The sequence below is a fragment of the Schistocerca gregaria genome, unplaced genomic scaffold, assembly GCF_023897955.1.
Source record: "Schistocerca gregaria isolate iqSchGreg1 unplaced genomic scaffold, iqSchGreg1.2 ptg000318l, whole genome shotgun sequence".
Lineage (NCBI taxonomy): Eukaryota > Metazoa > Arthropoda > Insecta > Orthoptera > Acrididae > Schistocerca > Schistocerca gregaria.
The window spans coordinates 524,763-550,827 of record NW_026061796.1 but is presented as its reverse complement, the minus strand read 5'-3'; the positions used below and the strand labels follow the sequence as shown (position 1 = coordinate 550,827).

At 49.9% G+C, this 26,065-nt stretch overlaps 38 non-coding genes across 38 annotated transcripts; all 38 read right to left on the bottom strand.

The window, feature by feature from the left end:
- Positions 1 to 109: 109 nt before the first annotated feature.
- Trnak-uuu (transfer RNA lysine (anticodon UUU)) lies at positions 110 to 182 on the bottom strand. Its single transcript has one exon. It is a non-coding gene; the product is annotated as a tRNA-Lys (tRNA).
- Positions 183 to 718: 536 nt separating this feature from the next.
- Positions 719 to 791, bottom strand: Trnaf-gaa (transfer RNA phenylalanine (anticodon GAA)). Its single transcript has one exon. It is a non-coding gene; the product is annotated as a tRNA-Phe (tRNA).
- Positions 792 to 1,375: 584 nt separating this feature from the next.
- Trnas-uga (transfer RNA serine (anticodon UGA)) lies at positions 1,376 to 1,457 on the bottom strand. The gene has a single exon. It is a non-coding gene; the product is annotated as a tRNA-Ser (tRNA).
- A 708-nt stretch (positions 1,458 to 2,165) lies between these two features.
- Trnas-cga (transfer RNA serine (anticodon CGA)) lies at positions 2,166 to 2,247 on the bottom strand. Its single transcript has one exon. It is a non-coding gene; the product is annotated as a tRNA-Ser (tRNA).
- A 137-nt stretch (positions 2,248 to 2,384) lies between these two features.
- On the bottom strand, positions 2,385 to 2,457 carry Trnak-uuu (transfer RNA lysine (anticodon UUU)). The gene has a single exon. It is a non-coding gene; the product is annotated as a tRNA-Lys (tRNA).
- Positions 2,458 to 2,993: 536 nt separating this feature from the next.
- Trnaf-gaa (transfer RNA phenylalanine (anticodon GAA)) lies at positions 2,994 to 3,066 on the bottom strand. Its single transcript has one exon. It is a non-coding gene; the product is annotated as a tRNA-Phe (tRNA).
- A 584-nt stretch (positions 3,067 to 3,650) lies between these two features.
- Positions 3,651 to 3,732, bottom strand: Trnas-uga (transfer RNA serine (anticodon UGA)). The gene has a single exon. It is a non-coding gene; the product is annotated as a tRNA-Ser (tRNA).
- Positions 3,733 to 4,440: 708 nt separating this feature from the next.
- Trnas-cga (transfer RNA serine (anticodon CGA)) lies at positions 4,441 to 4,522 on the bottom strand. The gene has a single exon. It is a non-coding gene; the product is annotated as a tRNA-Ser (tRNA).
- Positions 4,523 to 4,659: 137 nt separating this feature from the next.
- Positions 4,660 to 4,732, bottom strand: Trnak-uuu (transfer RNA lysine (anticodon UUU)). Its single transcript has one exon. It is a non-coding gene; the product is annotated as a tRNA-Lys (tRNA).
- Positions 4,733 to 5,268: 536 nt separating this feature from the next.
- Trnaf-gaa (transfer RNA phenylalanine (anticodon GAA)) lies at positions 5,269 to 5,341 on the bottom strand. The gene has a single exon. It is a non-coding gene; the product is annotated as a tRNA-Phe (tRNA).
- Positions 5,342 to 5,925: 584 nt separating this feature from the next.
- On the bottom strand, positions 5,926 to 6,007 carry Trnas-uga (transfer RNA serine (anticodon UGA)). The gene has a single exon. It is a non-coding gene; the product is annotated as a tRNA-Ser (tRNA).
- A 708-nt stretch (positions 6,008 to 6,715) lies between these two features.
- Positions 6,716 to 6,797, bottom strand: Trnas-cga (transfer RNA serine (anticodon CGA)). The gene has a single exon. It is a non-coding gene; the product is annotated as a tRNA-Ser (tRNA).
- Positions 6,798 to 6,934: 137 nt separating this feature from the next.
- On the bottom strand, positions 6,935 to 7,007 carry Trnak-uuu (transfer RNA lysine (anticodon UUU)). Its single transcript has one exon. It is a non-coding gene; the product is annotated as a tRNA-Lys (tRNA).
- Positions 7,008 to 7,544: 537 nt separating this feature from the next.
- Positions 7,545 to 7,617, bottom strand: Trnaf-gaa (transfer RNA phenylalanine (anticodon GAA)). The gene has a single exon. It is a non-coding gene; the product is annotated as a tRNA-Phe (tRNA).
- Positions 7,618 to 8,196: 579 nt separating this feature from the next.
- Positions 8,197 to 8,278, bottom strand: Trnas-uga (transfer RNA serine (anticodon UGA)). The gene has a single exon. It is a non-coding gene; the product is annotated as a tRNA-Ser (tRNA).
- A 927-nt stretch (positions 8,279 to 9,205) lies between these two features.
- On the bottom strand, positions 9,206 to 9,278 carry Trnak-uuu (transfer RNA lysine (anticodon UUU)). Its single transcript has one exon. It is a non-coding gene; the product is annotated as a tRNA-Lys (tRNA).
- A 537-nt stretch (positions 9,279 to 9,815) lies between these two features.
- Trnaf-gaa (transfer RNA phenylalanine (anticodon GAA)) lies at positions 9,816 to 9,888 on the bottom strand. Its single transcript has one exon. It is a non-coding gene; the product is annotated as a tRNA-Phe (tRNA).
- Positions 9,889 to 10,467: 579 nt separating this feature from the next.
- On the bottom strand, positions 10,468 to 10,549 carry Trnas-uga (transfer RNA serine (anticodon UGA)). The gene has a single exon. It is a non-coding gene; the product is annotated as a tRNA-Ser (tRNA).
- Positions 10,550 to 11,476: 927 nt separating this feature from the next.
- Positions 11,477 to 11,549, bottom strand: Trnak-uuu (transfer RNA lysine (anticodon UUU)). The gene has a single exon. It is a non-coding gene; the product is annotated as a tRNA-Lys (tRNA).
- A 537-nt stretch (positions 11,550 to 12,086) lies between these two features.
- Positions 12,087 to 12,159, bottom strand: Trnaf-gaa (transfer RNA phenylalanine (anticodon GAA)). Its single transcript has one exon. It is a non-coding gene; the product is annotated as a tRNA-Phe (tRNA).
- Positions 12,160 to 12,738: 579 nt separating this feature from the next.
- Trnas-uga (transfer RNA serine (anticodon UGA)) lies at positions 12,739 to 12,820 on the bottom strand. The gene has a single exon. It is a non-coding gene; the product is annotated as a tRNA-Ser (tRNA).
- A 927-nt stretch (positions 12,821 to 13,747) lies between these two features.
- Trnak-uuu (transfer RNA lysine (anticodon UUU)) lies at positions 13,748 to 13,820 on the bottom strand. Its single transcript has one exon. It is a non-coding gene; the product is annotated as a tRNA-Lys (tRNA).
- Positions 13,821 to 14,338: 518 nt separating this feature from the next.
- Trnaf-gaa (transfer RNA phenylalanine (anticodon GAA)) lies at positions 14,339 to 14,411 on the bottom strand. Its single transcript has one exon. It is a non-coding gene; the product is annotated as a tRNA-Phe (tRNA).
- Positions 14,412 to 14,990: 579 nt separating this feature from the next.
- Trnas-uga (transfer RNA serine (anticodon UGA)) lies at positions 14,991 to 15,072 on the bottom strand. Its single transcript has one exon. It is a non-coding gene; the product is annotated as a tRNA-Ser (tRNA).
- A 927-nt stretch (positions 15,073 to 15,999) lies between these two features.
- Positions 16,000 to 16,072, bottom strand: Trnak-uuu (transfer RNA lysine (anticodon UUU)). The gene has a single exon. It is a non-coding gene; the product is annotated as a tRNA-Lys (tRNA).
- A 518-nt stretch (positions 16,073 to 16,590) lies between these two features.
- On the bottom strand, positions 16,591 to 16,663 carry Trnaf-gaa (transfer RNA phenylalanine (anticodon GAA)). The gene has a single exon. It is a non-coding gene; the product is annotated as a tRNA-Phe (tRNA).
- A 579-nt stretch (positions 16,664 to 17,242) lies between these two features.
- On the bottom strand, positions 17,243 to 17,324 carry Trnas-uga (transfer RNA serine (anticodon UGA)). The gene has a single exon. It is a non-coding gene; the product is annotated as a tRNA-Ser (tRNA).
- A 921-nt stretch (positions 17,325 to 18,245) lies between these two features.
- Positions 18,246 to 18,318, bottom strand: Trnak-uuu (transfer RNA lysine (anticodon UUU)). Its single transcript has one exon. It is a non-coding gene; the product is annotated as a tRNA-Lys (tRNA).
- A 537-nt stretch (positions 18,319 to 18,855) lies between these two features.
- Trnaf-gaa (transfer RNA phenylalanine (anticodon GAA)) lies at positions 18,856 to 18,928 on the bottom strand. Its single transcript has one exon. It is a non-coding gene; the product is annotated as a tRNA-Phe (tRNA).
- A 579-nt stretch (positions 18,929 to 19,507) lies between these two features.
- Trnas-uga (transfer RNA serine (anticodon UGA)) lies at positions 19,508 to 19,589 on the bottom strand. The gene has a single exon. It is a non-coding gene; the product is annotated as a tRNA-Ser (tRNA).
- A 927-nt stretch (positions 19,590 to 20,516) lies between these two features.
- On the bottom strand, positions 20,517 to 20,589 carry Trnak-uuu (transfer RNA lysine (anticodon UUU)). Its single transcript has one exon. It is a non-coding gene; the product is annotated as a tRNA-Lys (tRNA).
- A 537-nt stretch (positions 20,590 to 21,126) lies between these two features.
- Trnaf-gaa (transfer RNA phenylalanine (anticodon GAA)) lies at positions 21,127 to 21,199 on the bottom strand. Its single transcript has one exon. It is a non-coding gene; the product is annotated as a tRNA-Phe (tRNA).
- Positions 21,200 to 21,778: 579 nt separating this feature from the next.
- Positions 21,779 to 21,860, bottom strand: Trnas-uga (transfer RNA serine (anticodon UGA)). Its single transcript has one exon. It is a non-coding gene; the product is annotated as a tRNA-Ser (tRNA).
- A 927-nt stretch (positions 21,861 to 22,787) lies between these two features.
- On the bottom strand, positions 22,788 to 22,860 carry Trnak-uuu (transfer RNA lysine (anticodon UUU)). The gene has a single exon. It is a non-coding gene; the product is annotated as a tRNA-Lys (tRNA).
- Positions 22,861 to 23,397: 537 nt separating this feature from the next.
- Trnaf-gaa (transfer RNA phenylalanine (anticodon GAA)) lies at positions 23,398 to 23,470 on the bottom strand. Its single transcript has one exon. It is a non-coding gene; the product is annotated as a tRNA-Phe (tRNA).
- Positions 23,471 to 24,049: 579 nt separating this feature from the next.
- Positions 24,050 to 24,131, bottom strand: Trnas-uga (transfer RNA serine (anticodon UGA)). The gene has a single exon. It is a non-coding gene; the product is annotated as a tRNA-Ser (tRNA).
- A 927-nt stretch (positions 24,132 to 25,058) lies between these two features.
- Trnak-uuu (transfer RNA lysine (anticodon UUU)) lies at positions 25,059 to 25,131 on the bottom strand. The gene has a single exon. It is a non-coding gene; the product is annotated as a tRNA-Lys (tRNA).
- Positions 25,132 to 25,668: 537 nt separating this feature from the next.
- Trnaf-gaa (transfer RNA phenylalanine (anticodon GAA)) lies at positions 25,669 to 25,741 on the bottom strand. The gene has a single exon. It is a non-coding gene; the product is annotated as a tRNA-Phe (tRNA).
- Positions 25,742 to 26,065: the final 324 nt, after the last annotated feature.

The following is a 26,065-nucleotide window of genomic DNA, read 5'->3' as shown; positions in this document are numbered from 1 at the left end:
AACTTCTACGGTTTAAAGCTATGTGGCATCAGAAAACGGCGTAGCTGCATTCTTTTCCGTAGTGTTTCCACCGCTACCAGAGGAATCGCTACCAAAGTATTAAAATTTCCGCCCGAACAGGGACTTGAACCCTGGACCCTTAGGTTAAAAGCCTAATGCTCTACCGACTGAGCTATCCGGGCTCACACGACAGCAGAGAACATCCCACGATGCACAGCTGTACATTGACTCATGTCCTTCACAGCTGTGCTATCGCTGCATGGAGCTGTTACTAATTAAACGTCGCCTGAATGCTGTCTACAAACGTGTCGCGCTAAGCTCGTAGCAGACTATCGAAGAATGCTGACACACAATGCAAAAACAAACCGCAGCAGTCGTTAGGTCTCATACGTTGGAGTAGAGGATTTACGTGTTTTGTCGACACTCACTGAGTAATTGGAAATTTCACAAGCATTTCGAATGCAATGCTTCCCACGTTTTCGCTCATTTCACGGTTCCGTTGGAGACGTTCTTCACCTCCTGACACAAAAAAAGGAACGCAGTCGGTAGGACTTTTCGTATTTTCTTACTTCTCAGGGAGTTGCCTACTGTGTTCCTCTTACGGCAAGCACTAGACAACCTGAACAGTTACAGGATAGAGTCATTTTTGTTATCGGCTGTACCTACATCATCACAGACTCGGAGCAATTCCATTGGCATCAGCTTCAAAACATACGCTTGCCGAAACCCGGGATCGAACCAGGGACCTTTAGATCTTCAGTCTAACGCTCTCCCAACTGAGCTATTTCGGCTCACACGTAAGTCCGCAGATTTGCGCGTCTTCGTTAACCTCTGAATCGCCGCCAATTTCACAGTCATCTTCGTCTGATAAGACATAGGGACGCTGAAAGGCGAGCAGCAGATGCAGTGAAGTACCACACACATTTCTTCTGATTCCATCATCGTAAGAAGCAAACATGTCGACTCGATTCATGTAATATTGACTTCGCTTTCTCTAGAAAACCTTTGCTATATCGATGCCACGTGCAACTCGTGTGCAGAGAACGAGACACAAGAAGGAGTGAGCCTCTCTACCATGTGAGAGGCAGTATCTAGCAGATACACACGCTAAAACATTTGACTTGCGTTAGCTCATAAATTGCTACACGTAATTGTCTGCAAGCTAAAATGGACACATCTGCACTGCCCAGAGAGGCGACACTTGCACTCACACCTGGTGGACGGCAGTGTGACGAGGCGATGAGCTGTGGCTTCTGGGTGCGACTGTAGCGCTGCAGCCAATAATACTGCACATTGCCGGCGACCCACGTGTTTAGTAGTGACGCAACTGCTAGAATGCAGCTGAACGCCCATCTTTTGAGAGCTACAAAATTTCCGCAGTCGGCAGGACTCGAACCTACGCTCCCAGAGGGAATCTGATTTCAAGTCAGACGCCTTAACCACTCGGCCACGACTGCCGGTAGCAGTAGCGTCTTCCGACACGTGAAAGTGCACCTTTAGAAGCAATCCAATGGCAGAAAGCGGCGTGGCCTCACTCTTTTCTGTAGTGTTTCCATTGCCAGCACATTAGCCGTTACGAAAGTGTATTAATTTTCGCCTAGACATGGCGTTGAACCCAACACCCTTTGGTTGAAAATCAAACGCTCTACCGACTGAGCTATCGTACAGCTGCGTGGCGTGCGAGTGATTCGCATGACGTAATTACTGGCTTATGGCTCCAATGGCGACTTCACCGACTTCCCACTGACGCACCGCTGACGCTAGTTTTCTGTCGTCTTAAGTGGTCGACATACTTGCAAGTAGCTGCGAGATCTTAAGAAAAGAAACGCTGCACCATTGCTTTTTCCGCACTCGAATGACTGAATTGCGATTCTTAAAAAAGAGAGAAATGAATGTTGGCTCTGTCCAACGCTTCCAAGCACGTCTGTGTACTCACGAACTCGGCGTCGACGCGAGAAAATGACGGGAGCGCACTCGTGGGCCTGCGACGGCTTTCTGCAGTCGCAGCGTCAGTGAGAGGAGAACCGGTAGCCACAGTAAGCAGCAGCCGTCGCGACACTCAGTATTGTTAAACGGAAATTTTCGTCTTGTTGAAGATGGCGCCATCGGTTTGCAACCGCGTTCACGTGTGTGAAAATATTTGCTCCTCTTTACGCAAAATCGCACGCAGCCGGTAGGATTCGAACCTACGCTCCCAGAGGGAATCTGATTTCGAGTCAGACGCCTTAACCACTCGGCCACGACTGCCCGTAGGTCGAGGTTCTCCGACACATGCAACTTCTACGGTTTAAAGCTATGTGGCATCAGAAAACGGCGTAGCTGCATTCTTTTCCGTAGTGTTTCCACCGCTACCAGAGGAATCGCTACCAAAGTATTAAAATTTCCGCCCGAACAGGGACTTGAACCCTGGACCCTTAGGTTAAAAGCCTAATGCTCTACCGACTGAGCTATCCGGGCTCACACGACAGCAGAGAACATCCCACGATGCACAGCTGTACATTGACTCATGTCCTTCACAGCTGTGCTATCGCTGCATGGAGCTGTTACTAATTAAACGTCGCCTGAATGCTGTCTACAAACGTGTCGCGCTAAGCTCGTAGCAGACTATCGAAGAATGCTGACACACAATGCAAAAACAAACCGCAGCAGTCGTTAGGTCTCATACGTTGGAGTAGAGGATTTACGTGTTTTGTCGACACTCACTGAGTAATTGGAAATTTCACAAGCATTTCGAATGCAATGCTTCCCACGTTTTCGCTCATTTCACGGTTCCGTTGGAGACGTTCTTCACCTCCTGACACAAAAAAAGGAACGCAGTCGGTAGGACTTTTCGTATTTTCTTACTTCTCAGGGAGTTGCCTACTGTGTTCCTCTTACGGCAAGCACTAGACAACCTGAACAGTTACAGGATAGAGTCATTTTTGTTATCGGCTGTACCTACATCATCACAGACTCGGAGCAATTCCATTGGCATCAGCTTCAAAACATACGCTTGCCGAAACCCGGGATCGAACCAGGGACCTTTAGATCTTCAGTCTAACGCTCTCCCAACTGAGCTATTTCGGCTCACACGTAAGTCCGCAGATTTGCGCGTCTTCGTTAACCTCTGAATCGCCGCCAATTTCACAGTCATCTTCGTCTGATAAGACATAGGGACGCTGAAAGGCGAGCAGCAGATGCAGTGAAGTACCACACACATTTCTTCTGATTCCATCATCGTAAGAAGCAAACATGTCGACTCGATTCATGTAATATTGACTTCGCTTTCTCTAGAAAACCTTTGCTATATCGATGCCACGTGCAACTCGTGTGCAGAGAACGAGACACAAGAAGGAGTGAGCCTCTCTACCATGTGAGAGGCAGTATCTAGCAGATACACACGCTAAAACATTTGACTTGCGTTAGCTCATAAATTGCTACACGTAATTGTCTGCAAGCTAAAATGGACACATCTGCACTGCCCAGAGAGGCGACACTTGCACTCACACCTGGTGGACGGCAGTGTGACGAGGCGATGAGCTGTGGCTTCTGGGTGCGACTGTAGCGCTGCAGCCAATAATACTGCACATTGCCGGCGACCCACGTGTTTAGTAGTGACGCAACTGCTAGAATGCAGCTGAACGCCCATCTTTTGAGAGCTACAAAATTTCCGCAGTCGGCAGGACTCGAACCTACGCTCCCAGAGGGAATCTGATTTCAAGTCAGACGCCTTAACCACTCGGCCACGACTGCCGGTAGCAGTAGCGTCTTCCGACACGTGAAAGTGCACCTTTAGAAGCAATCCAATGGCAGAAAGCGGCGTGGCCTCACTCTTTTCTGTAGTGTTTCCATTGCCAGCACATTAGCCGTTACGAAAGTGTATTAATTTTCGCCTAGACATGGCGTTGAACCCAACACCCTTTGGTTGAAAATCAAACGCTCTACCGACTGAGCTATCGTACAGCTGCGTGGCGTGCGAGTGATTCGCATGACGTAATTACTGGCTTATGGCTCCAATGGCGACTTCACCGACTTCCCACTGACGCACCGCTGACGCTAGTTTTCTGTCGTCTTAAGTGGTCGACATACTTGCAAGTAGCTGCGAGATCTTAAGAAAAGAAACGCTGCACCATTGCTTTTTCCGCACTCGAATGACTGAATTGCGATTCTTAAAAAAGAGAGAAATGAATGTTGGCTCTGTCCAACGCTTCCAAGCACGTCTGTGTACTCACGAACTCGGCGTCGACGCGAGAAAATGACGGGAGCGCACTCGTGGGCCTGCGACGGCTTTCTGCAGTCGCAGCGTCAGTGAGAGGAGAACCGGTAGCCACAGTAAGCAGCAGCCGTCGCGACACTCAGTATTGTTAAACGGAAATTTTCGTCTTGTTGAAGATGGCGCCATCGGTTTGCAACCGCGTTCACGTGTGTGAAAATATTTGCTCCTCTTTACGCAAAATCGCACGCAGCCGGTAGGATTCGAACCTACGCTCCCAGAGGGAATCTGATTTCGAGTCAGACGCCTTAACCACTCGGCCACGACTGCCCGTAGGTCGAGGTTCTCCGACACATGCAACTTCTACGGTTTAAAGCTATGTGGCATCAGAAAACGGCGTAGCTGCATTCTTTTCCGTAGTGTTTCCACCGCTACCAGAGGAATCGCTACCAAAGTATTAAAATTTCCGCCCGAACAGGGACTTGAACCCTGGACCCTTAGGTTAAAAGCCTAATGCTCTACCGACTGAGCTATCCGGGCTCACACGACAGCAGAGAACATCCCACGATGCACAGCTGTACATTGACTCATGTCCTTCACAGCTGTGCTATCGCTGCATGGAGCTGTTACTAATTAAACGTCGCCTGAATGCTGTCTACAAACGTGTCGCGCTAAGCTCGTAGCAGACTATCGAAGAATGCTGACACACAATGCAAAAACAAACCGCAGCAGTCGTTAGGTCTCATACGTTGGAGTAGAGGATTTACGTGTTTTGTCGACACTCACTGAGTAATTGGAAATTTCACAAGCATTTCGAATGCAATGCTTCCCACGTTTTCGCTCATTTCACGGTTCCGTTGGAGACGTTCTTCACCTCCTGACACAAAAAAAGGAACGCAGTCGGTAGGACTTTTCGTATTTTCTTACTTCTCAGGGAGTTGCCTACTGTGTTCCTCTTACGGCAAGCACTAGACAACCTGAACAGTTACAGGATAGAGTCATTTTTGTTATCGGCTGTACCTACATCATCACAGACTCGGAGCAATTCCATTGGCATCAGCTTCAAAACATACGCTTGCCGAAACCCGGGATCGAACCAGGGACCTTTAGATCTTCAGTCTAACGCTCTCCCAACTGAGCTATTTCGGCTCACACGTAAGTCCGCAGATTTGCGCGTCTTCGTTAACCTCTGAATCGCCGCCAATTTCACAGTCATCTTCGTCTGATAAGACATAGGGACGCTGAAAGGCGAGCAGCAGATGCAGTGAAGTACCACACACATTTCTTCTGATTCCATCATCGTAAGAAGCAAACATGTCGACTCGATTCATGTAATATTGACTTCGCTTTCTCTAGAAAACCTTTGCTATATCGATGCCACGTGCAACTCGTGTGCAGAGAACGAGACACAAGAAGGAGTGAGCCTCTCTACCATGTGAGAGGCAGTATCTAGCAGATACACACGCTAAAACATTTGACTTGCGTTAGCTCATAAATTGCTACACGTAATTGTCTGCAAGCTAAAATGGACACATCTGCACTGCCCAGAGAGGCGACACTTGCACTCACACCTGGTGGACGGCAGTGTGACGAGGCGATGAGCTGTGGCTTCTGGGTGCGACTGTAGCGCTGCAGCCAATAATACTGCACATTGCCGGCGACCCACGTGTTTAGTAGTGACGCAACTGCTAGAATGCAGCTGAACGCCCATCTTTTGAGAGCTACAAAATTTCCGCAGTCGGCAGGACTCGAACCTACGCTCCCAGAGGGAATCTGATTTCAAGTCAGACGCCTTAACCACTCGGCCACGACTGCCGGTAGCAGTAGCGTCTTCCGACACGTGAAAGTGCACCTTTAGAAGCAATCCAATGGCAGAAAGCGGCGTGGCCTCACTCTTTTCTGTAGTGTTTCCATTGCCAGCACATTAGCCGTTACGAAAGTGTATTAATTTTCGCCTAGACATGGCGTTGAACCCAACACCCTTTGGTTGAAAATCAAACGCTCTACCGACTGAGCTATCGTACAGCTGCGTGGCGTGCGAGTGATTCGCATGACGTAATTACTGGCTTATGGCTCCAATGGCGACTTCACCGACTTCCCACTGACGCACCGCTGACGCTAGTTTTCTGTCGTCTTAAGTGGTCGACATACTTGCAAGTAGCTGCGAGATCTTAAGAAAAGAAACGCTGCACCATTGCTTTTTCCGCACTCGAATGACTGAATTGCGATTCTTAAAAAAGAGAGAAATGAATGTTGGCTCTGTCCAACGCTTCCAAGCACGTCTGTGTACTCACGAACTCGGCGTCGACGCGAGAAAATGACGGGAGCGCACTCGTGGGCCTGCGACGGCTTTCTGCAGTCGCAGCGTCAGTGAGAGGAGAACCGGTAGCCACAGTAAGCAGCAGCCGTCGCGACACTCAGTATTGTTAAACGGAAATTTTCGTCTTGTTGAAGATGGCGCCATCGGTTTGCAACCGCGTTCACGTGTGTGAAAATATTTGCTCCTCTTTACGCAAAATCGCACGCAGCCGGTAGGATTCGAACCTACGCTCCCAGAGGGAATCTGATTTCGAGTCAGACGCCTTAACCACTCGGCCACGACTGCCCGTAGGTCGAGGTTCTCCGACACATGCAACTTCTACGGTTTAAAGCTATGTGGCATCAGAAAACGGCGTAGCTGCATTCTTTTCCGTAGTGTTTCCACCGCTACCAGAGGAATCGCTACCAAAGTATTAAAATTTCCGCCCGAACAGGGACTTGAACCCTGGACCCTTAGGTTAAAAGCCTAATGCTCTACCGACTGAGCTATCCGGGCTCACACGACAGCAGAGAACATCCCACGATGCACAGCTGTACATTGACTCATGTCCTTCACAGCTGTGCTATCGCTGCATGGAGCTGTTACTAATTAAACGTCGCCTGAATGCTGTCTACAAACGTGTCGCGCTAAGCTCGTAGCAGACTATCGAAGAATGCTGACACACAATGCAAAAACAAACCGCAGCAGTCGTTAGGTCTCATACGTTGGAGTAGAGGATTTACGTGTTTTGTCGACACTCACTGAGTAATTGGAAATTTCACAAGCATTTCGAATGCAATGCTTCCCACGTTTTCGCTCATTTCACGGTTCCGTTGGAGACGTTCTTCACCTCCTGACACAAAAAAAGGAACGCAGTCGGTAGGACGTTTTTTCATTTTCTTACTTCTCAGGGAGTTGCCTACTGTGTTCGTCTTATGGCAAGCACTAGACAACCAGAACAGTTACAGAAGAGAGTCATGTCCGTTCTCGGCTCTAGTTACATTATCACAAAGTCAGAGCAATTCCATTGGCGTCGGCTTCAAAACGAAGCCGTGCCGAAACCCGGGATCGAACCAGGGACCTTTAGATCTTCAGTCTAACGCTCTCCCAACTGAGCTATTTCGGCTGACGTACAGCGCCCGTCTTTTGCACGTCTGCCCCGTTGCCAATTTCACAGTCATCTTCGTCTGAAAGAACACAGGGACGCCGAAAGGCGAACAGCAGATGCAGTAAAGTACCACACACATTTCTTCTGCTTCCATCGTCGTAACTAGCAAACATGTCGACTCGATTCATGTAATATTGACTTCGCTGACGCTAGAAAAGCTGTGCTATATCGATGCCACGTGCAACTAGTGTGCAGAGAACGAGGCAGAGGAAGGAGTGAGCCTCTCCAACGTGTGTGAGGCAGTATCTAGCAGATACACGCGGTAAAACGTTTGACTTGCGTTTGCTCATTAATTGCTACACGTCATCGTCTGCAAGCTAAAATAATCACATCTGCACTGCCCAGAGAGGCGACACTTGCACTGACACCTGGTGGACGGTTGTGAGACGAGGAGATGAGCTGTGGCTTCTGGGCACGACTGTAGCGCTGCACCCTGGAGCCAAGAACACTGCACCTTGCTGGCGGCCCACGTGTTTAGTAGTGACGCAACTGCTAGGATGCAGCTGAACGTCCATCTTCTGAGAGCGAGAAAATTTCCGCAGTCGGCAGGACTCGAACCTACGCTCCCAGAGGGAATCTGATTTCAAGTCAGACGCCTTAACCACTCGGCCACGACTGCACGTCTCAGAAGCGTCTCTCGACAACTGAAACTCCCACCTTTGCAAGCAATCTCATGGCAGAAGGCAGCATGGGCTCACTCTTTTCTGTAGTGATTCCACTGCCAGCACATTAGACGTTACGAAAGTGTATTAATTTTCGCCCCGACAGGGACTAGAACCCAGGACCCTTTGGTTGAAAACCTAACGCTCTACCGACTGAGCTATCCGCACCCACGCACGAGCATTGTCATACAGCTGCGTCGTGTGCGAGTGATTCGCATGTCGTAATTGCTGGCTTATGGCTCCAATGGCGACTTCACCGACTTCCCACTGACGCGCCGCTGACGCTAGTTTTCTGGCGTCTTAAGGGATGGACATACTTGCAAGTAGCTGCGAGATCATTGAAAAGAAACGCGGCGCCATTGCTTTTGCCGCACTCGACTGATTGAATTGCAATTCCTAAAAAGGAATGAACCTTCACTCTGTCCAACAATTTCAAGCACGTGTGTGTACTCACGAACTCGGCGAAGGCGCGAGAAAATGACGGGGGCGCACTCGTGGGCCTGCGACGGCTTCCTGCAGTCACATCGTCAGTGCGAGGTGGACCGGTAGGCACAGGAAGCAGCGGCCGTCGTGAAACTCAGCATTCTTAAACGGAAATTTTCGTCTTGTTTAGAATGGCGTCATTGGTTTGCACGCTCATTCATGCGTGTGAAAGTATTTGCTGCTCTTTACGCAGAATCGCACGCAGCCGGCGGGATTCGAAACTACTTTCGAGTCAGACGCCTTAACCACTCGGCCACGGCTGCCCCGAACGCAGCGTTCTCCCGACACGTGCAAATTGAACCGTTTAAAGCACTGTGGTGTCAGAAAACGGCGTTGCTGCATTCTTTTCCGTAGTGTTTCCACCACTACCAGAGGAAACGCTACCAAATTATTAAAATTTCCGCCCGAACAGGGACTTGAACCCTGGACCCTTAGGTTAAAAGCCTAATGCTCTACCGACTGAGCTATCCGGGCTCACAACGCCTTATGAAACATCTCACGATGCACAACGACACATTGACTCATGTCCTTTACTGTTGTGCAATCGCTGCATGGAGCTGTTAGTAGTTAAACGTCGCCTGAATGCTGTCTGCAAACTTATCGCGCAAAGCTCGTAACAGACCATCGAACAATGTTGACACACGATGCAAAAACAAACTGCAGCAGTCGTTACGTCTCATACGTTGGAGTAGAGGATTTACGTGTTTTGTCGACACTCATCGGGCAATTGGAAAATTCACAAGCACTTCGAATGCAATGTTTCCCACGTTTTCGCTCATTTCACGGTTCCGCTGGAGACGTTCTTCACCTCCTGGCACAAAACAGGGAACGCAGTCGGTAGGACGTTTTTTTATTTTCTTACTTCTCAGAGAGTTGCCTACTGTGTTCCTCTTATGGCAAGCACTAGACAACCAGAACAGTTACAGAAGAGAGTCATGTCCGTTCTCGGCTCTAGTTACATTATCACAAAGTCAGAGCAATTCCATTGGCGTCGGCTTCAAAACGAAGCCGTGCCGAAACCCGGGATCGAACCAGGGACCTTTAGATCTTCAGTCTAACGCTCTCCCAACTGAGCTATTTCGGCTGACGTACAGCGCCCCTCTTTTGCACGTCTGCCCCGATGCCAATTTCACAGTCATCTTCGTCTGAAAGAACACAGGGACGCCGAAAGGCGAACAGCAGATGCAGTAAAGTACCACACACATTTCTTCTGCTTCCATCGTCGTAACTAGCAAACATGTCGACTCGATTCATGTAATATTGACTTCGCTGACGCTAGAAAAGCTGTGCTATATCGATGCCACGTGCAACTAGTGTGCAGAGAACGAGGCAGAGGAAGGAGTGAGCCTCTCCAACGTGTGTGAGGCAGTATCTAGCAGATACACGCGGTAAAACGTTTGACTTGCGTTTGCTCATTAATTGCTACACGTCATCGTCTGCAAGCTAAAATAATCACATCTGCACTGCCCAGAGAGGCGACACTTGCACTGACACCTGGTGGACGGTTGTGAGACGAGGAGATGAGCTGTGGCTTCTGGGCACGACTGTAGCGCTGCACCCTGGAGCCAAGAACACTGCACCTTGCTGGCGGCCCACGTGTTTAGTAGTGACGCAACTGCTAGGATGCAGCTGAACGTCCATCTTCTGAGAGCGAGAAAATTTCCGCAGTCGGCAGGACTCGAACCTACGCTCCCAGAGGGAATCTGATTTCAAGTCAGACGCCTTAACCACTCGGCCACGACTGCACGTCTCAGAAGCGTCTCTCGACAACTGAAACTCCCACCTTTGCAAGCAATCTCATGGCAGAAGGCAGCATGGGCTCACTCTTTTCTGTAGTGATTCCACTGCCAGCACATTAGACGTTACGAAAGTGTATTAATTTTCGCCCCGACAGGGACTAGAACCCAGGACCCTTTGGTTGAAAACCTAACGCTCTACCGACTGAGCTATCCGCACCCACGCACGAGCATTGTCATACAGCTGCGTCGTGTGCGAGTGATTCGCATGTCGTAATTGCTGGCTTATGGCTCCAATGGCGACTTCACCGACTTCCCACTGACGCGCCGCTGACGCTAGTTTTCTGGCGTCTTAAGGGATGGACATACTTGCAAGTAGCTGCGAGATCATTGAAAAGAAACGCGGCGCCATTGCTTTTGCCGCACTCGACTGATTGAATTGCAATTCCTAAAAAGGAATGAACCTTCACTCTGTCCAACAATTTCAAGCACGTGTGTGTACTCACGAACTCGGCGAAGGCGCGAGAAAATGACGGGGGCACACTCGTGGGCCTGCGACGGCTTCCTGCAGTCACATCGTCAGTGCGAGGTGGACCGGTAGGCACAGGAAGCAGCGGCCGTCGTGAAACTCAGCATTCTTAAACGGAAATTTTCGTCTTGTTTAGAATGGCGTCATTGGTTTGCACGCTCATTCATGCGTGTGAAAGTATTTGCTGCTCTTTACGCAGAATCGCACGCAGCCGGCGGGATTCGAAACTACTTTCGAGTCAGACGCCTTAACCACTCGGCCACGGCTGCCCCGAACGCAGCGTTCTCCCGACACGTGCAAATTGAACCGTTTAAAGCACTGTGGTGTCAGAAAACGGCGTTGCTGCATTCTTTTCCGTAGTGTTTCCACCACTACCAGAGGAAACGCTACCAAATTATTAAAATTTCCGCCCGAACAGGGACTTGAACCCTGGACCCTTAGGTTAAAAGCCTAATGCTCTACCGACTGAGCTATCCGGGCTCACAACGCCTTATGAAACATCTCACGATGCACAACGACACATTGACTCATGTCCTTTACTGTTGTGCAATCGCTGCATGGAGCTGTTAGTAGTTAAACGTCGCCTGAATGCTGTCTGCAAACTTATCGCGCAAAGCTCGTAACAGACCATCGAACAATGTTGACACACGATGCAAAAACAAACTGCAGCAGTCGTTACGTCTCATACGTTGGAGTAGAGGATTTACGTGTTTTGTCGACACTCATCGGGCAATTGGAAAATTCACAAGCACTTCGAATGCAATGTTTCCCACGTTTTCGCTCATTTCACGGTTCCGCTGGAGACGTTCTTCACCTCCTGGCACAAAACAGGGAACGCAGTCGGTAGGACGTTTTTTTATTTTCTTACTTCTCAGAGAGTTGCCTACTGTGTTCCTCTTATGGCAAGCACTAGACAACCAGAACAGTTACAGAAGAGAGTCATGTCCGTTCTCGGCTCTAGTTACATTATCACAAAGTCAGAGCAATTCCATTGGCGTCGGCTTCAAAACGAAGCCGTGCCGAAACCCGGGATCGAACCAGGGACCTTTAGATCTTCAGTCTAACGCTCTCCCAACTGAGCTATTTCGGCTGACGTACAGCGCCCCTCTTTTGCACGTCTGCCCCGTTGCCAATTTCACAGTCATCTTCGTCTGAAAGAACACAGGGACGCCGAAAGGCGAGCAGCAGATGCAGTAAAGTACCACACACATTTCTTCTGCTTCCATCGTCGTAACTAGCAAACATGTCGACTCGATTCATGTAATATTGACTTCGCTGACGCTAGAAAAGCTGTGCTATATCGATGCCACGTGCAACTAGTGTGCAGAGAACGAGGCAGAGGAAGGAGTGAGCCTCTCCAACGTGTGTGAGGCAGTATCTAGCAGATACACGCGGTAAAACGTTTGACTTGCGTTTGCTCATTAATTGCTACACGTCATCGTCTGCAAGCTAAAATAATCACATCTGCACTGCCCAGAGAGGCGACACTTGCACTGACACCTGGTGGACGGTTGTGAGACGAGGAGATGAGCTGTGGCTTCTGGGCACGACTGTAGCGCTGCACCCTGGAGCCAAGAACACTGCACCTTGCTGGCGGCCCACGTGTTTAGTAGTGACGCAACTGCTAGGATGCAGCTGAACGTCCATCTTCTGAGAGCGAGAAAATTTCCGCAGTCGGCAGGACTCGAACCTACGCTCCCAGAGGGAATCTGATTTCAAGTCAGACGCCTTAACCACTCGGCCACGACTGCACGTCTCAGAAGCGTCTCTCGACAACTGAAACTCCCACCTTTGCAAGCAATCTCATGGCAGAAGGCAGCATGGGCTCACTCTTTTCTGTAGTGATTCCACTGCCAGCACATTAGACGTTACGAAAGTGTATTAATTTTCGCCCCGACAGGGACTAGAACCCAGGACCCTTTGGTTGAAAACCTAACGCTCTACCGACTGAGCTATCCGCACCCACGCACGAGCATTGTCATACAGCTGCGTCGTGTGCGAGTGATTCGCATGTCGTAATTGCTGGCTTATGGCTCCAATGGCGACTTCACCGACTTCCCACTGACGCGCCGCTGACGCTAGTTTTCTGGCGTCTTAAGGGATGGACATACTTGCAAGTAGCTGCGAGATCATTGAAAAGAAACGCGGCGCCATTGCTTTTGCCGCACTCGACTGATTGAATTGCAATTCCTAAAAAGGAATGAACCTTCACTCTGTCCAACAATTTCAAGCACGTGTGTGTACTCACGAACTCGGCGAAGGCGCGAGAAAATGACGGGGGCGCACTCGTGGGCCTGCGACGGCTTCCTGCAGTCACATCGTCAGTGCGAGGTGGACCGGTAGGCACAGGAAGCAGCGGCCGTCGTGAAACTCAGCATTCTTAAACGGAAATTTTCGTCTTGTTTAGAATGGCGTCATTGGTTTGCACGCTCATTCATGCGTGTGAAAGTATTTGCTGCTCTTTACGCAGAATCGCACGCAGCCGGCGGGATTCGAAACTACTTTCGAGTCAGACGCCTTAACCACTCGGCCACGGCTGCCCCGAACGCAGCGTTCTCCCGACACGTGCAAATTGAACCGTTTAAAGCACTGTGGTGTCAGAAAACGGCGTTGCTGCATTCTTTTCCGTAGTGTTTCCACCACTACCAGAGGAAACGCTACCAAATTATTAAAATTTCCGCCCGAACAGGGACTTGAACCCTGGACCCTTAGGTTAAAAGCCTAATGCTCTACCGACTGAGCTATCCGGGCTCACAACGATGCACAACGACACATTGACTCATGTCCTTTACTGTTGTGCAATCGCTGCATGGAGCTGTTAGTAGTTAAACGTCGCCTGAATGCTGTCTGCAAACTTATCGCGCAAAGCTCGTAACAGACCATCGAACAATGTTGACACACGATGCAAAAACAAACTGCAGCAGTCGTTACGTCTCATACGTTGGAGTAGAGGATTTACGTGTTTTGTCGACACTCATCGGGCAATTGGAAAATTCACAAGCACTTCGAATGCAATGTTTCCCACGTTTTCGCTCATTTCACGGTTCCGCTGGAGACGTTCTTCACCTCCTGGCACAAAACAGGGAACGCAGTCGGTAGGACGTTTTTTTATTTTCTTACTTCTCAGAGAGTTGCCTACTGTGTTCCTCTTATGGCAAGCACTAGACAACCAGAACAGTTACAGAAGAGAGTCATGTCCGTTCTCGGCTCTAGTTACATTATCACAAAGTCAGAGCAATTCCATTGGCGTCGGCTTCAAAACGAAGCCGTGCCGAAACCCGGGATCGAACCAGGGACCTTTAGATCTTCAGTCTAACGCTCTCCCAACTGAGCTATTTCGGCTGACGTACAGCGCCCCTCTTTTGCACGTCTGCCCCGTTGCCAATTTCACAGTCATCTTCGTCTGAAAGAACACAGGGACGCCGAAAGGCGAACAGCAGATGCAGTAAAGTACCACACACATTTCTTCTGCTTCCATCGTCGTAACTAGCAAACATGTCGACTCGATTCATGTAATATTGACTTCGCTGACGCTAGAAAAGCTGTGCTATATCGATGCCACGTGCAACTAGTGTGCAGAGAACGAGGCAGAGGAAGGAGTGAGCCTCTCCAACGTGTGTGAGGCAGTATCTAGCAGATACACGCGGTAAAACGTTTGACTTGCGTTTGCTCATTAATTGCTACACGTCATCGTCTGCAAGCTAAAATAATCACATCTGCACTGCCCAGAGAGGCGACACTTGCACTGACACCTGGTGGACGGTTGTGAGACGAGGAGATGAGCTGTGGCTTCTGGGCACGACTGTAGCGCTGCACCCTGGAGCCAAGAACACTGCACCTTGCTGGCGGCCCACGTGTTTAGTAGTGACGCAACTGCTAGGATGCAGCTGAACGTCCATCTTCTGAGAGCGAGAAAATTTCCGCAGTCGGCAGGACTCGAACCTACGCTCCCAGAGGGAATCTGATTTCAAGTCAGACGCCTTAACCACTCGGCCACGACTGCACGTCTCAGAAGCGTCTCTCGACAACTGAAACTCCCACCTTTGCAAGCAATCTCATGGCAGAAGGCAGCATGGGCTCACTCTTTTCTGTAGTGATTCCACTGCCAGCACATTAGACGTTACGAAAGTGTATTAATTTTCGCCCCGACAGGGACTAGAACCCAGGACCCTTTGGTTGAAAACCTAACGCTCTACCGACTGAGCTATCCGCACCCACGCACGAGCATTGTCATACAGCTGCGTCGTGTGCGAGTGATTCGCATGTCGTAATTGCTGGCTTATGGCTCCAATGGCGACTTCACCGACTTCCCACTGACGCGCCGCTGACGCTAGTTTTCTGGCGTCTTAAGGGATGGACATACTTGCAAGTAGCTGCGAGATCATTGAAAAGAAACGCGGCGCCATTGCTTTTGCCGCACTCGACTGATTGAATTGCAATTCCTAAAAAGGAATGAACCTTCACTCTGTCCAACAATTTCAAGCACGTGTGTGTACTCACGAACTCGGCGAAGGCGCGAGAAAATGACGGGGGCGCACTCGTGGGCCTGCGACGGCTTCCTGCAGTCACATCGTCAGTGCGAGGTGGACCGGTAGGCACAGGAAGCAGCGGCCGTCGTGAAACTCAGCATTCTTAAACGGAAATTTTCGTCTTGTTTAGAATGGCGTCATTGGTTTGCACGCTCATTCATGCGTGTGAAAGTATTTGCTGCTCTTTACGCAGAATCGCACGCAGCCGGCGGGATTCGAAACTACTTTCGAGTCAGACGCCTTAACCACTCGGCCACGGCTGCCCCGAACGCAGCGTTCTCCCGACACGTGCAAATTGAACCGTTTAAAGCACTGTGGTGTCAGAAAACGGCGTTGCTGCATTCTTTTCCGTAGTGTTTCCACCACTACCAGAGGAAACGCTACCAAATTATTAAAATTTCCGCCCGAACAGGGACTTGAACCCTGGACCCTTAGGTTAAAAGCCTAATGCTCTACCGACTGAGCTATCCGGGCTCACAACGATGCACAACGACACATTGACTCATGTCCTTTACTGTTGTGCAATCGCTGCATGGAGCTGTTAGTAGTTAAACGTCGCCTGAATGCTGTCTGCAAACTTATCGCGCAAAGCTCGTAACAGACCATCGAACAATGTTGACACACGATGCAAAAACAAACTGCAGCAGTCGTTACGTCTCATACGTTGGAGTAGAGGATTTACGTGTTTTGTCGACACTCATCGGGCAATTGGAAAATTCACAAGCACTTCGAATGCAATGTTTCCCACGTTTTCGCTCATTTCACGGTTCCGCTGGAGACGTTCTTCACCTCCTGGCACAAAACAGGGAACGCAGTCGGTAGGACGTTTTTTTATTTTCTTACTTCTCAGAGAGTTGCCTACTGTGTTCCTCTTATGGCAAGCACTAGACAACCAGAACAGTTACAGAAGAGAGTCATGTCCGTTCTCGGCTCTAGTTACATTATCACAAAGTCAGAGCAATTCCATTGGCGTCGGCTTCAAAACGAAGCCGTGCCGAAACCCGGGATCGAACCAGGGACCTTTAGATCTTCAGTCTAACGCTCTCCCAACTGAGCTATTTCGGCTGACGTACAGCGCCCCTCTTTTGCACGTCTGCCCCGTTGCCAATTTCACAGTCATCTTCGTCTGAAAGAACACAGGGACGCCGAAAGGCGAACAGCAGATGCAGTAAAGTACCACACACATTTCTTCTGCTTCCATCGTCGTAACTAGCAAACATGTCGACTCGATTCATGTAATATTGACTTCGCTGACGCTAGAAAAGCTGTGCTATATCGATGCCACGTGCAACTAGTGTGCAGAGAACGAGGCAGAGGAAGGAGTGAGCCTCTCCAACGTGTGTGAGGCAGTATCTAGCAGATACACGCGGTAAAACGTTTGACTTGCGTTTGCTCATTAATTGCTACACGTCATCGTCTGCAAGCTAAAATAATCACATCTGCACTGCCCAGAGAGGCGACACTTGCACTGACACCTGGTGGACGGTTGTGAGACGAGGAGATGAGCTGTGGCTTCTGGGCACGACTGTAGCGCTGCACCCTGGAGCCAAGAACACTGCACCTTGCTGGCGGCCCACGTGTTTAGTAGTGACGCAACTGCTAGGATGCAGCTGAACGTCCATCTTCTGAGAGCGAGAAAATTTCCGCAGTCGGCAGGACTCGAACCTACGCTCCCAGAGGGAATCTGATTTCAAGTCAGACGCCTTAACCACTCGGCCACGACTGCACGTCTCAGAAGCGTCTCTCGACAACTGAAACTCCCACCTTTGCAAGCAATCTCATGGCAGAAGGCAGCATGGGCTCACTCTTTTCTGTAGTGATTCCACTGCCAGCACATTAGACGTTACGAAAGTGTATTAATTTTCGCCCCGACAGGGACTAGAACCCAGGACCCTTTGGTTGAAAACCTAACGCTCTACCGACTGAGCTATCCGCACCCACGCACGAGCATTGTCATACAGCTGCGTCGTGTGCGAGTGATTCGCATGTCGTAATTGCTGGCTTATGGCTCCAATGGCGACTTCACCGACTTCCCACTGACGCGCCGCTGACGCTAGTTTTCTGGCGTCTTAAGGGATGGACATACTTGCAAGTAGCTGCGAGATCATTGAAAAGAAACGCGGCGCCATTGCTTTTGCCGCACTCGACTGATTGAATTGCAATTCCTAAAAAGGAATGAACCTTCACTCTGTCCAACAATTTCAAGCACGTGTGTGTACTCACGAACTCGGCGAAGGCGCGAGAAAATGACGGGGGCGCACTCGTGGGCCTGCGACGGCTTCCTGCAGTCACATCGTCAGTGCGAGGTGGACCGGTAGGCACAGGAAGCAGCGGCCGTCGTGAAACTCAGCATTCTTAAACGGAAATTTTCGTCTTGTTTAGAATGGCGTCATTGGTTTGCACGCTCATTCATGAAAGTATTTGCTGCTCTTTACGCAGAATCGCACGCAGCCGGCGGGATTCGAAACTACTTTCGAGTCAGACGCCTTAACCACTCGGCCACGGCTGCCCCGAACGCAGCGTTCTCCCGACACGTGCAAATTGAACCGTTTAAAGCACTGTGGTGTCAGAAAACGGCGTTGCTGCATTCTTTTCCGTAGTGTTTCCACCACTACCAGAGGAAACGCTACCAAATTATTAAAATTTCCGCCCGAACAGGGACTTGAACCCTGGACCCTTAGGTTAAAAGCCTAATGCTCTACCGACTGAGCTATCCGGGCTCACAACGCCTTATGAAACATCTCACGATGCACAACGACACATTGACTCATGTCCTTTACTGTTGTGCAATCGCTGCATGGAGCTGTTAGTAGTTAAACGTCGCCTGAATGCTGTCTGCAAACTTATCGCGCAAAGCTCGTAACAGACCATCGAACAATGTTGACACACGATGCAAAAACAAACTGCAGCAGTCGTTACGTCTCATACGTTGGAGTAGAGGATTTACGTGTTTTGTCGACACTCATCGGGCAATTGGAAAATTCACAAGCACTTCGAATGCAATGTTTCCCACGTTTTCGCTCATTTCACGGTTCCGCTGGAGACGTTCTTCACCTCCTGGCACAAAACAGGGAACGCAGTCGGTAGGACGTTTTTTTATTTTCTTACTTCTCAGAGAGTTGCCTACTGTGTTCCTCTTATGGCAAGCACTAGACAACCAGAACAGTTACAGAAGAGAGTCATGTCCGTTCTCGGCTCTAGTTACATTATCACAAAGTCAGAGCAATTCCATTGGCGTCGGCTTCAAAACGAAGCCGTGCCGAAACCCGGGATCGAACCAGGGACCTTTAGATCTTCAGTCTAACGCTCTCCCAACTGAGCTATTTCGGCTGACGTACAGCGCCCCTCTTTTGCACGTCTGCCCCGTTGCCAATTTCACAGTCATCTTCGTCTGAAAGAACACAGGGACGCCGAAAGGCGAACAGCAGATGCAGTAAAGTACCACACACATTTCTTCTGCTTCCATCGTCGTAACTAGCAAACATGTCGACTCGATTCATGTAATATTGACTTCGCTGACGCTAGAAAAGCTGTGCTATATCGATGCCACGTGCAACTAGTGTGCAGAGAACGAGGCAGAGGAAGGAGTGAGCCTCTCCAACGTGTGTGAGGCAGTATCTAGCAGATACACGCGGTAAAACGTTTGACTTGCGTTTGCTCATTAATTGCTACACGTCATCGTCTGCAAGCTAAAATAATCACATCTGCACTGCCCAGAGAGGCGACACTTGCACTGACACCTGGTGGACGGTTGTGAGACGAGGAGATGAGCTGTGGCTTCTGGGCACGACTGTAGCGCTGCACCCTGGAGCCAAGAACACTGCACCTTGCTGGCGGCCCACGTGTTTAGTAGTGACGCAACTGCTAGGATGCAGCTGAACGTCCATCTTCTGAGAGCGAGAAAATTTCCGCAGTCGGCAGGACTCGAACCTACGCTCCCAGAGGGAATCTGATTTCAAGTCAGACGCCTTAACCACTCGGCCACGACTGCACGTCTCAGAAGCGTCTCTCGACAACTGAAACTCCCACCTTTGCAAGCAATCTCATGGCAGAAGGCAGCATGGGCTCACTCTTTTCTGTAGTGATTCCACTGCCAGCACATTAGACGTTACGAAAGTGTATTAATTTTCGCCCCGACAGGGACTAGAACCCAGGACCCTTTGGTTGAAAACCTAACGCTCTACCGACTGAGCTATCCGCACCCACGCACGAGCATTGTCATACAGCTGCGTCGTGTGCGAGTGATTCGCATGTCGTAATTGCTGGCTTATGGCTCCAATGGCGACTTCACCGACTTCCCACTGACGCGCCGCTGACGCTAGTTTTCTGGCGTCTTAAGGGATGGACATACTTGCAAGTAGCTGCGAGATCATTGAAAAGAAACGCGGCGCCATTGCTTTTGCCGCACTCGACTGATTGAATTGCAATTCCTAAAAAGGAATGAACCTTCACTCTGTCCAACAATTTCAAGCACGTGTGTGTACTCACGAACTCGGCGAAGGCGCGAGAAAATGACGGGGGCGCACTCGTGGGCCTGCGACGGCTTCCTGCAGTCACATCGTCAGTGCGAGGTGGACCGGTAGGCACAGGAAGCAGCGGCCGTCGTGAAACTCAGCATTCTTAAACGGAAATTTTCGTCTTGTTTAGAATGGCGTCATTGGTTTGCACGCTCATTCATGCGTGTGAAAGTATTTGCAGCTCTTTACGCAGAATCGCACGCAGCCGGCGGGATTCGAAACTACTTTCGAGTCAGACGCCTTAACCACTCGGCCACGGCTGCCCCGAACGCAGCGTTCTCCCGACACGTGCAAATTGAACCGTTTAAAGCACTGTGGTGTCAGAAAACGGCGTTGCTGCATTCTTTTCCGTAGTGTTTCCACCACTACCAGAGGAAACGCTACCAAATTATTAAAATTTCCGCCCGAACAGGGACTTGAACCCTGGACCCTTAGGTTAAAAGCCTAATGCTCTACCGACTGAGCTATCCGGGCTCACAACGCCTTATGAAACATCTCACGATGCACAACGACACATTGACTCATGTCCTTTACTGTTGTGCAATCGCTGCATGGAGCTGTTAGTAGTTAAACGTCGCCTGAATGCTGTCTGCAAACTTATCGCGCAAAGCTCGTAACAGACCATCGAACAATGTTGACACACGATGCAAAAACAAACTGCAGCAGTCGTTACGTCTCATACGTTGGAGTAGAGGATTTACGTGTTTTGTCGACACTCATCGGGCAATTGGAAAATTCACAAGCACTTCGAATGCAATGTTTCCCACGTTTTCGCTCATTTCACGGTTCCGCTGGAGACGTTCTTCACCTCCTGGCACAAAACAGGGAACGCAGTCGGTAGGACGTTTTTTTATTTTCTTACTTCTCAGAGAGTTGCCTACTGTGTTCCTCTTATGGCAAGCACTAGACAACCAGAACAGTTACAGAAGAGAGTCATGTCCGTTCTCGGCTCTAGTTACATTATCACAAAGTCAGAGCAATTCCATTGGCGTCGGCTTCAAAACGAAGCCGTGCCGAAACCCGGGATCGAACCAGGGACCTTTAGATCTTCAGTCTAACGCTCTCCCAACTGAGCTATTTCGGCTGACGTACAGCGCCCCTCTTTTGCACGTCTGCCCCGATGCCAATTTCACAGTCATCTTCGTCTGAAAGAACACAGGGACGCCGAAAGGCGAACAGCAGATGCAGTAAAGTACCACACACATTTCTTCTGCTTCCATCGTCGTAACTAGCAAACATGTCGACTCGATTCATGTAATATTGACTTCGCTGACGCTAGAAAAGCTGTGCTATATCGATGCCACGTGCAACTAGTGTGCAGAGAACGAGGCAGAGGAAGGAGTGAGCCTCTCCAACGTGTGTGAGGCAGTATCTAGCAGATACACGCGGTAAAACGTTTGACTTGCGTTTGCTCATTAATTGCTACACGTCATCGTCTGCAAGCTAAAATAATCACATCTGCACTGCCCAGAGAGGCGACACTTGCACTGACACCTGGTGGACGGTTGTGAGACGAGGAGATGAGCTGTGGCTTCTGGGCACGACTGTAGCGCTGCACCCTGGAGCCAAGAACACTGCACCTTGCTGGCGGCCCACGTGTTTAGTAGTGACGCAACTGCTAGGATGCAGCTGAACGTCCATCTTCTGAGAGCGAGAAAATTTCCGCAGTCGGCAGGACTCGAACCTACGCTCCCAGAGGGAATCTGATTTCAAGTCAGACGCCTTAACCACTCGGCCACGACTGCACGTCTCAGAAGCGTCTCTCGACAACTGAAACTCCCACCTTTGCAAGCAATCTCATGGCAGAAGGCAGCATGGGCTCACTCTTTTCTGTAGTGATTCCACTGCCAGCACATTAGACGTTACGAAAGTGTATTAATTTTCGCCCCGACAGGGACTAGAACCCAGGACCCTTTGGTTGAAAACCTAACGCTCTACCGACTGAGCTATCCGCACCCACGCACGAGCATTGTCATACAGCTGCGTCGTGTGCGAGTGATTCGCATGTCGTAATTGCTGGCTTATGGCTCCAATGGCGACTTCACCGACTTCCCACTGACGCGCCGCTGACGCTAGTTTTCTGGCGTCTTAAGGGATGGACATACTTGCAAGTAGCTGCGAGATCATTGAAAAGAAACGCGGCGCCATTGCTTTTGCCGCACTCGACTGATTGAATTGCAATTCCTAAAAAGGAATGAACCTTCACTCTGTCCAACAATTTCAAGCACGTGTGTGTACTCACGAACTCGGCGAAGGCGCGAGAAAATGACGGGGGCGCACTCGTGGGCCTGCGACGGCTTCCTGCAGTCACATCGTCAGTGCGAGGTGGACCGGTAGGCACAGGAAGCAGCGGCCGTCGTGAAACTCAGCATTCTTAAACGGAAATTTTCGTCTTGTTTAGAATGGCGTCATTGGTTTGCACGCTCATTCATGCGTGTGAAAGTATTTGCAGCTCTTTACGCAGAATCGCACGCAGCCGGCGGGATTCGAAACTACTTTCGAGTCAGACGCCTTAACCACTCGGCCACGGCTGCCCCGAACGCAGCGTTCTCCCGACACGTGCAAATTGAACCGTTTAAAGCACTGTGGTGTCAGAAAACGGCGTTGCTGCATTCTTTTCCGTAGTGTTTCCACCACTACCAGAGGAAACGCTACCAAATTATTAAAATTTCCGCCCGAACAGGGACTTGAACCCTGGACCCTTAGGTTAAAAGCCTAATGCTCTACCGACTGAGCTATCCGGGCTCACAACGCCTTATGAAACATCTCACGATGCACAACGACACATTGACTCATGTCCTTTACTGTTGTGCAATCGCTGCATGGAGCTGTTAGTAGTTAAACGTCGCCTGAATGCTGTCTGCAAACTTATCGCGCAAAGCTCGTAACAGACCATCGAACAATGTTGACACACGATGCAAAAACAAACTGCAGCAGTCGTTACGTCTCATACGTTGGAGTAGAGGATTTACGTGTTTTGTCGACACTCATCGGGCAATTGGAAAATTCACAAGCACTTCGAATGCAATGTTTCCCACGTTTTCGCTCATTTCACGGTTCCGCTGGAGACGTTCTTCACCTCCTGGCACAAAACAGGGAACGCAGTCGGTAGGACGTTTTTTTATTTTCTTACTTCTCAGAGAGTTGCCTACTGTGTTCCTCTTATGGCAAGCACTAGACAACCAGAACAGTTACAGAAGAGAGTCATGTCCGTTCTCGGCTCTAGTTACATTATCACAAAGTCAGAGCAATTCCATTGGCGTCGGCTTCAAAACGAAGCCGTGCCGAAACCCGGGATCGAACCAGGGACCTTTAGATCTTCAGTCTAACGCTCTCCCAACTGAGCTATTTCGGCTGACGTACAGCGCCCCTCTTTTGCACGTCTGCCCCGATGCCAATTTCACAGTCATCTTCGTCTGAAAGAACACAGGGACGCCGAAAGGCGAACAGCAGATGCAGTAAAGTACCACACACATTTCTTCTGCTTCCATCGTCGTAACTAGCAAACATGTCGACTCGATTCATGTAATATTGACTTCGCTGACGCTAGAAAAGCTGTGCTATATCGATGCCACGTGCAACTAGTGTGCAGAGAACGAGGCAGAGGAAGGAGTGAGCCTCTCCAACGTGTGTGAGGCAGTATCTAGCAGATACACGCGGTAAAACGTTTGACTTGCGTTTGCTCATTAATTGCTACACGTCATCGTCTGCAAGCTAAAATAATCACATCTGCACTGCCCAGAGAGGCGACACTTGCACTGACACCTGGTGGACGGTTGTGAGACGAGGAGATGAGCTGTGGCTTCTGGGCACGACTGTAGCGCTGCACCCTGGAGCCAAGAACACTGCACCTTGCTGGCGGCCCACGTGTTTAGTAGTGACGCAACTGCTAGGATGCAGCTGAACGTCCATCTTCTGAGAGCGAGAAAATTTCCGCAGTCGGCAGGACTCGAACCTACGCTCCCAGAGGGAATCTGATTTCAAGTCAGACGCCTTAACCACTCGGCCACGACTGCACGTCTCAGAAGCGTCTCTCGACAACTGAAACTCCCACCTTTGCAAGCAATCTCATGGCAGAAGGCAGCATGGGCTCACTCTTTTCTGTAGTGATTCCACTGCCAGCACATTAGACGTTACGAAAGTGTATTAATTTTCGCCCCGACAGGGACTAGAACCCAGGACCCTTTGGTTGAAAACCTAACGCTCTACCGACTGAGCTATCCGCACCCACGCACGAGCATTGTCATACAGCTGCGTCGTGTGCGAGTGATTCGCATGTCGTAATTGCTGGCTTATGGCTCCAATGGCGACTTCACCGACTTCCCACTGACGCGCCGCTGACGCTAGTTTTCTGGCGTCTTAAGGGATGGACATACTTGCAAGTAGCTGCGAGATCATTGAAAAGAAACGCGGCGCCATTGCTTTTGCCGCACTCGACTGATTGAATTGCAATTCCTAAAAAGGAATGAACCTTCACTCTGTCCAACAATTTCAAGCACGTGTGTGTACTCACGAACTCGGCGAAGGCGCGAGAAAATGACGGGGGCGCACACGTGGGCCTGCGACGGCTTCCTGCAGTCACATCGTCAGTGCGAGGTGGACCGGTAGGCACAGGAAGCAGCGGCCGTCGTGAAACTCAGCATTCTTAAACGGAAATTTTCGTCTTGTTTAGAATGGCGTCATTGGTTTGCACGCTCATTCATGCGTGTGAAAGTATTTGCTGCTCTTTACGCAGAATCGCACGCAGCCGGCGGGATTCGAAACTACTTTCGAGTCAGACGCCTTAACCACTCGGCCACGGCTGCCCCGAACGCAGCGTTCTCCCGACACGTGCAAATTGAACCGTTTAAAGCACTGTGGTGTCAGAAAACGGCGTTGCTGCATTCTTTTCCGTAGTGTTTCCACCACTACCAGAGGAAACGCTACCAAATTATTAAAATTTCCGCCCGAACAGGGACTTGAACCCTGGACCCTTAGGTTAAAAGCCTAATGCTCTACCGACTGAGCTATCCGGGCTCACAACGCCTTATGAAACATCTCACGATGCACAACGACACATTGACTCATGTCCTTTACTGTTGTGCAATCGCTGCATGGAGCTGTTAGTAGTTAAACGTCGCCTGAATGCTGTCTGCAAACTTATCGCGCAAAGCTCGTAACAGACCATCGAACAATGTTGACACACGATGCAAAAACAAACTGCAGCAGTCGTTACGTCTCATACGTTGGAGTAGAGGATTTACGTGTTTTGTCGACACTCATCGGGCAATTGGAAAATTCACAAGCACTTCGAATGCAATGTTTCCCACGTTTTCGCTCATTTCACGGTTCCGCTGGAGACGTTCTTCACCTCCTGGCACAAAACAGGGAACGCAGTCGGTAGGACGTTTTTTTATTTTCTTACTTCTCAGAGAGTTGCCTACTGTGTTCCTCTTATGGCAAGCACTAGACAACCAGAACAGTTACAGAAGAGAGTCATGTCCGTTCTCGGCTCTAGTTACATTATCACAAAGTCAGAGCAATTCCATTGGCGTCGGCTTCAAAACGAAGCCGTGCCGAAACCCGGGATCGAACCAGGGACCTTTAGATCTTCAGTCTAACGCTCTCCCAACTGAGCTATTTCGGCTGACGTACAGCGCCCCTCTTTTGCACGTCTGCCCCGTTGCCAATTTCACAGTCATCTTCGTCTGAAAGAACACAGGGACGCCGAAAGGCGAACAGCAGATGCAGTAAAGTACCACACACATTTCTTCTGCTTCCATCGTCGTAACTAGCAAACATGTCGACTCGATTCATGTAATATTGACTTCGCTGACGCTAGAAAAGCTGTGCTATATCGATGCCACGTGCAACTAGTGTGCAGAGAACGAGGCAGAGGAAGGAGTGAGCCTCTCCAACGTGTGTGAGGCAGTATCTAGCAGATACACGCGGTAAAACGTTTGACTTGCGT